Raw genomic sequence first — 6,346 nt, forward strand, 5'->3', positions numbered from 1 at the left:
GTGATCTCATCTCCCTTTTCTTTGTTTCACAAATCATCTTCCTTCCTGTCCTTCTGTCTGTCCCTGAGGCACTGTTCTCTCTGTCCAGAACAACTTCTTCTAGCTGAGCTAATCATCAAATTAAGAATCGGGTTAATAAGATAAAATTGAATTTTAACCTACGTGCATGGGGAATTCACATATGCCAGTCGTCTAAAAGTACAACAGCTGCAATTACGTACAGTTCATAATACTTGATAGTAATAAATGATCATGTCCATGGTTAGTGTATTGATTTCAACTTTATCCTTATTTTTATGCTAGTTGGGCCTTTATGCACCTTACTTTAGTAAACGTGTACTTGTTTGAAAGGTCTTATAAACTGAATGAACGCCCACTAATGTGAGATATAAGTCATTCCACTCAGCAAGGTAATTTTTTCAGGGGATATTGTTACGGAAATCTTTTTCATCGCACTGTAGTTACATGAATATCAGATGTAATGACACGTACAACCTAAATAAGACAGGATAACCGAGAATGTACACGTTGTAAGAATACACATATTTCCAAAGTTAGCCCTGTGGACAGATAGGTGTGGTGGCGTGGAATTTACAAAAGGTGAAAGCATTCACAGACTCTACAAAGGAAGCTTTTATGATAGTTAGGGCAGAGAGAGAATGCCCATGGCAGTGTCCAACAATGACGGCTGCCTCTGGTAGGAAGGAGAGAAACATGGGGGGTTGGGGGTGAGGGGGAGTCGCTGGCGCAGAGTCCAGTGTCTGAGGGTGGACAGCTGCACCTAACTTCGGGTTAGCTTTTTCTTACGTAGGAAAGGAGGAGTCGGTCAGGCTGGTTTGAGGGCTGACATCCTTCCTGGGGTCTGGTCTGTTTGAAGACAAAGTTATGTCCGGACTCCAAACTAGGAGTTAGCCATAGCGGCCTGGGACTCGAATGCATCACCAGTAAAAAAGTGCAAGAAGTTGTAAATTGGATTCCAGTGTCCAGGTGCCTGGGGATTACGAAATTGCTCTTTCCCAGGTTAGGATGTTAGTTCACGAGGTATGGGTTTACTTGAGAAACGGAACAAACAGTTAATCATTGAGGAGAGAAACAAAGAGAAAACAGCTGAATATCAGGGTGGATCAATAACTGGGTTTAATTACAGGTGGCTAGATAGCGAGCTCTGCGGTGAGTCACACTGCAAACTAGCTAAGTCTAAGTGTGTTATTCATTCCCCGAATCTCACCGTTACAATAGAGGCATGCAGTGGGAGGAGTGGGCGATGCGATGTTTGCAGACCCAGGCCCCATATGCAGTAACACTGCCTCGTCCTCTCATTATAGTAAATAAGGTCCAGGCACTGCTGCCAGTGTCCCACACACAGCTCAGTGCACAGGGGGCAAACAGGACCCAATGCATGTGCGTTGTAAAACGCTCTGTGGTCTTTCTGGGACTCCCATGGAAACTGTCACTGAGGAACCCCATGCAGGGAGCAGCAAGCATGGGTCGTTTATTCTTTTTGGACTTGGAAAATGTTAAACTTTTAATATTAATATCTGTGAACAGAATGTCTGCTTTTACTATGTTTTCTTGGCAACTGATGTGTACTTAGTGTGGGCATTGAAACGGTGGTTTGACCTCTCAGTGGTAACTGAGATACTCTTAAGAAAGGGGAAAGCTTTTCATAACATTTCGGTTACACACTTAACATAAAACGTGGCTCATCTGCAGCTTTAAGTCAAAAGGTAGAGAAAGGGCATCTGAATTTTAATGCTTTTAGTTTCAGGATTTTGCAGTTTCGACCGCAGTCCTACAGCATGAAACTGACATGACCGCCTGTGTATTTCACAGAGCAGACACCAGTGTGAGCTCTCAGCTCAGAGAGTATCCAGACCGGAAGAAACGTCACTCTTTTCCTCTGGGCCTTTGGAGAACCCAGACCAAAACGACAACTCATTCAAGGTTCCTGCTGAGCAGCGGGGTTTTCTGTCACTGCCTAGAGAACAGCACTGTAAGGACTCCCTGACCCTGTAACACACGGGCTGGCACCAGCAGCAGCCTCATGCATCTAACATCTGCTCTGTCTCTTGGTGGCGTCCTCTTCTCTTCCGAAGCATGTGATCTCATGGTGTTTTTCATAGTAATAGTTCATGTTCAGGGATGTTAAATGTTTAAGGGTTCAGGGGTTTACAGCTGCAGGGTTGGAGGCAGGGGGTGAGAAGTCAGGGTCAGGGTTGGAGATTAGGGTCCAGGGTCCCTGGTAAGGGGTCCTGCTCAGGCCCTGGTGTCTGGCTATGTGGGGCAATGGTCCATTTAGAGGTCTGGATCTGAGGTCCATGGTCCAGCTCTGGTGTCTCCTCTCATCTGAACACAGGTGAGTACACATGTGGGTACTTTCTCCAAACCGGTTTCCCACGCACGTTTCCTCCAGGCCCAATTGAAGTGATCACTTCCTGTGGTACCACTTTTTCAGAGAACTAAGTGAGCACGGGGTAGGACTCTGGCATGAGAGCCAGGGGCCAGCCTCTCGAGACAGAGGGCAGCCCGTCTTCATGAGAGCCAGGGTCCCGAGTCTCATGCGACAGCTGGGGCGAGAGCCACCATGATGTCTCTCGCATGCTGTGGTGGCATCTGTTGTGAGGGAACTTGGTGTATCCTGGAGGAGCCGCTGCTTCGGGGACAACAAGGGACGTCCTTCTGCGCATGCTTCGCCTCAGTATCTCCCCGGGAGGCGTGGACACAGGAGGAGAGGTAGGGAGAATCCTCCTGTGCGTGAACTCTGCTGACAGGTGGGGGCGGGGAGGCGTGTCGGCCACAAGAGGACCTGCAGAGGAAGGACATAGTGGGGAAATCGCTGGTTTTCCTTTGTGGTGTCAGATCGTGTTCAGTGCTGCTGTTTTGCGTACAGCTGGCCAGTGTCCCCAGCGTCATTTATGTGGATTCAATCTTAAGCTCCATTCTGCTCGTTGATCTATGTGTTTGGTTTTATGCCAATACCACCCTGCTTTGGTCACTACAGACTTTTGGGGTGATGTGGAAAACCGAAATTAAAAAGGCCGCTGTGTCTTCCACATCCCAGGTCACGTACCCAAGGCACAGTGGGTACTAATATATTCTCCCTCGTCGCCTCTAGTTAACAAGGGCGATCAGCTCCACCCCCTTGGGTGAACGGGGTCTGCATGGGTCTTGGCGTCTGTCATGAGCTCGGATGCGTTCTGTTTTTCTGGTGTGGTCCTGACATGGTTGTTTCCAGTAGTTTACTCTCCAGTAATTTCAAAAGTCTGGAAAACTTTCCGTAGCACTACGGGTACTCTTTCTCTGCACTCACATTCTGCCGCTGTCATCGCTTTCCGACATTTCACACCCAGTTCTCCAGTGAGTTTCATCCCAAACAGGTGTGCTTTCCCCGGGAATCACCACATGACCCCACGTGTGGATATGATTGTGGCTTCCACATTACAATCCACTCCATGGCCCCACTTCAGCTTTCACCACCTGTCCCAGCTGTGTGAAAATGTCTCTCACCATTCTGATGTGACTCTTTTTCTGGAACTGTCACTGAGGCTTTCCCTGGTTTTCATAAATTTGTATTTAACCTTCAGAAGTGAATCCTATCTTGGATGCCCTTCATGCCAGGCTTCTTTCACTTAAGATGTTTTCATTGCTCATCCGTGTTCTCACAGGTATCAGTACTTCACTAATTTTTTTTTATTGTGATTAATTATATGCAGCACAACATTTACTGTTTAAACCATTTGAAGTACATGTTTCTATGGTATTAACTGCGTTTACGTCGTTGTACAAATACCACCAACACCATCCAACTTCAGAATTTCATTTTCCTCAATTAAAACTGTATCCATAAAGCAATAAGTCCACATTACCATTTCCCCACAACCCCTGGCAACCACATTCTACGTTCTGTCTCTGAATTAGCTTTTGGTACATGGCTGATATAAGTGGAATCAAATAATGTTTGTCCTTCTGTAGCTGTCTTTTCTCCCTTAGCGTAATGACTTCCACATTCAGCCGTGTGGTAACCCACGCCAGAATTTCCTTAGATGTTAAGGCTGAATACTAGTCCCCTCGTATATACCACTTTTTGTCCATTCGTTCATCTGTAAACACTTGGGTGGCTTCCACCTTTTGGCTACTGTGAATCCACTATGAATACGGGTGTACACATGATCTGTTTGTGTCCCTAATTTCAAATCTTTTGGGTATATACCCGGAAGTGGACTTGCTGGATCATTCATTAATTCTATCTTTAAGTTTTAAGGAACAGCCATACCATTTTCCACAGTGGCTGTACCATTTAATTTATTCCTTTATCTGGCCAAATAATATTGCAACTTATGGATTTACCACATTTTCTTTCTCCTTTCATCGATGCACTTTTGAATCGTTTCTACCTTTTGGCTATTGTGAAGATGCTGCTATGAATATTTGTGTAAAAGTTTCCATTTGAATACCTATTTTCAGTTCCTTGGAATATATATCTAGGAGTAGTTGTTTAGCCATGTGGTAATTTTTTTTTTTTTTGAAGAAATCCTGAGCGGTTATATAGATAGGCTGCATCATTTGACATTTCCACAAGCGATGTTTAAGTGTTCCAGTTTCTCTACATTGACGCCGATGTTTGTTATTTTTATTTATTTATTTATTTATTTATTTATTTATTTATTTATTTATTTATTTATATATGCTCTGGGCAGTGCACGTTCTCCTGGGTGCCCCCCCACAGTGACGTCTCGTGCACATTGGCACAGCTTGGCCATTCACTGTGAAGAGGCTATTTTTCTCCAGGGAAGGCCGCGTGGAGACCCCAAGTTCAAGCACTGCAATTCTGATTGGGTGCAGAGGGGGCAGCCGGAGCGAGCGCTGTCTCCCCACTGTGGGCCCTTGGGCTGAGCGCTAACCAAGCAAACGGGTGCCCACAGCAATACCACTCTTTAAAGGCCATGCTCATCGCTTGGCTCAAAGTTGGAGTCCACGTGAGAGCGGGTACAATTCTAATGGCCCCGGATTTCTCAGGGAGGGAGTGATGGCAGCACCTTCCTCATCAGGGGAGAGCCAGACTTTTCTGGTGGGTTCTGCCCAGGTTTGGGGGGCAGGCCCTCCTGGAGCTGCATCTCTGAGTTTAAGACGACTCTTGCACAGGAGAAAGAAGGCTTTCACCTGGGTGTCGTGTTTCGGGTAGCACCACAGGGCCCCCACCAAGGCGCGGAAAGGTCCCCTGCAGGCACCTGATCCCACACCACAGAGGACAGAGCTGACACTAGATGTGCAGGGACAGGCTGGCCAGGGGTGTTCCTGAGGATGACACAGTCGTGATGAGAAGATAATAACAGTTTGTTCCTTCATTCAGCCGGCGCAGCACTGGTTTACTGAGCACCTGCCGTGTTCTTGGGGTGCTCCAGCAAGAGAGACTCAGTGGTGGCCTTCCTGCCATGTTAGATGGGGGGCACACGTGTTATAGGGGGGCAGAGGTGATATAGTGTGGGCAGAGGTGTTATAGTGGGGGGCACACGTGTTATAGGGGAGCAGAGGTGTTATAATAAGGAGCAGCGTGTGTTGTAGTGGGGGCAGATGTGTTATAATAAGGAGCAGCGTGTGTTGTAGTGGGGAGCAGAGGTGTTATAAAAGGAGCAGCATGTGTTGTAATGGAAGCAGAGGTGTTATAATAAGGAGCAGCGTGTGTTGCAGTGGGGAGCAGAGGTGTTATAATAAGGAGCAACGTGTGTTGTAGTGGGGGCAAGGTGTTATAATAAGGAGCAGCTGTGTGTTGTAGTGGGGGCAAGGTGTTATAATAAGGAGCAGCTGTGTGTTGCAGTGGGGAGCAGATGTGTAATAATAAGGAGCAACGTGTGTTGTAGTGGGGGCAAGGTGTTATAATAAGGAGCAGCGTGTGTTGCAGTGGGGAGCAGACGTGTAATAATAAGTAGCAGCGTGTGTTGTAGTGGGGAGCAAAGGTGTTATAATAAGGAGCAGCATGTGTTGCAGTGGGGAGCAGAGGTGTTATAATAAGGAGCAACGTGTGTTGTAGTGGGGGCAAGGTGTTATAATAAGGAGCAGCGTGTGTTGCAGTGGGGAGCAGACGTGTAATAATAAGTAGCAGCGTGTGTTGTAGTGGGGAGCAGAGGTGTTATAATAAGGAGCAGCGTGTGTTGTAGTGGGGAGCAGAGGTGTTATAATAAGGAGCAGCCTGTGTCATAGTGGGGAGCAGAGGTGTTATAATAAGGAGCAGCGTGTATTGTAGTGGGGAGCAGATGTGTAATAATAAGGAGCAGCGTGTGTTGCAGTGGGGAGCAGATGTGTAATAATAAGGAGCAGCGTGTGTTGCAGTGGGGAGCAGATGTGTAAT

This window comes from Rhinolophus hipposideros (genome assembly GCF_964194185.1).
Source record: "Rhinolophus hipposideros genome assembly, chromosome: 2".
In the NCBI taxonomy this organism is placed as follows: Eukaryota; Metazoa; Chordata; class Mammalia; order Chiroptera; family Rhinolophidae; genus Rhinolophus; species Rhinolophus hipposideros.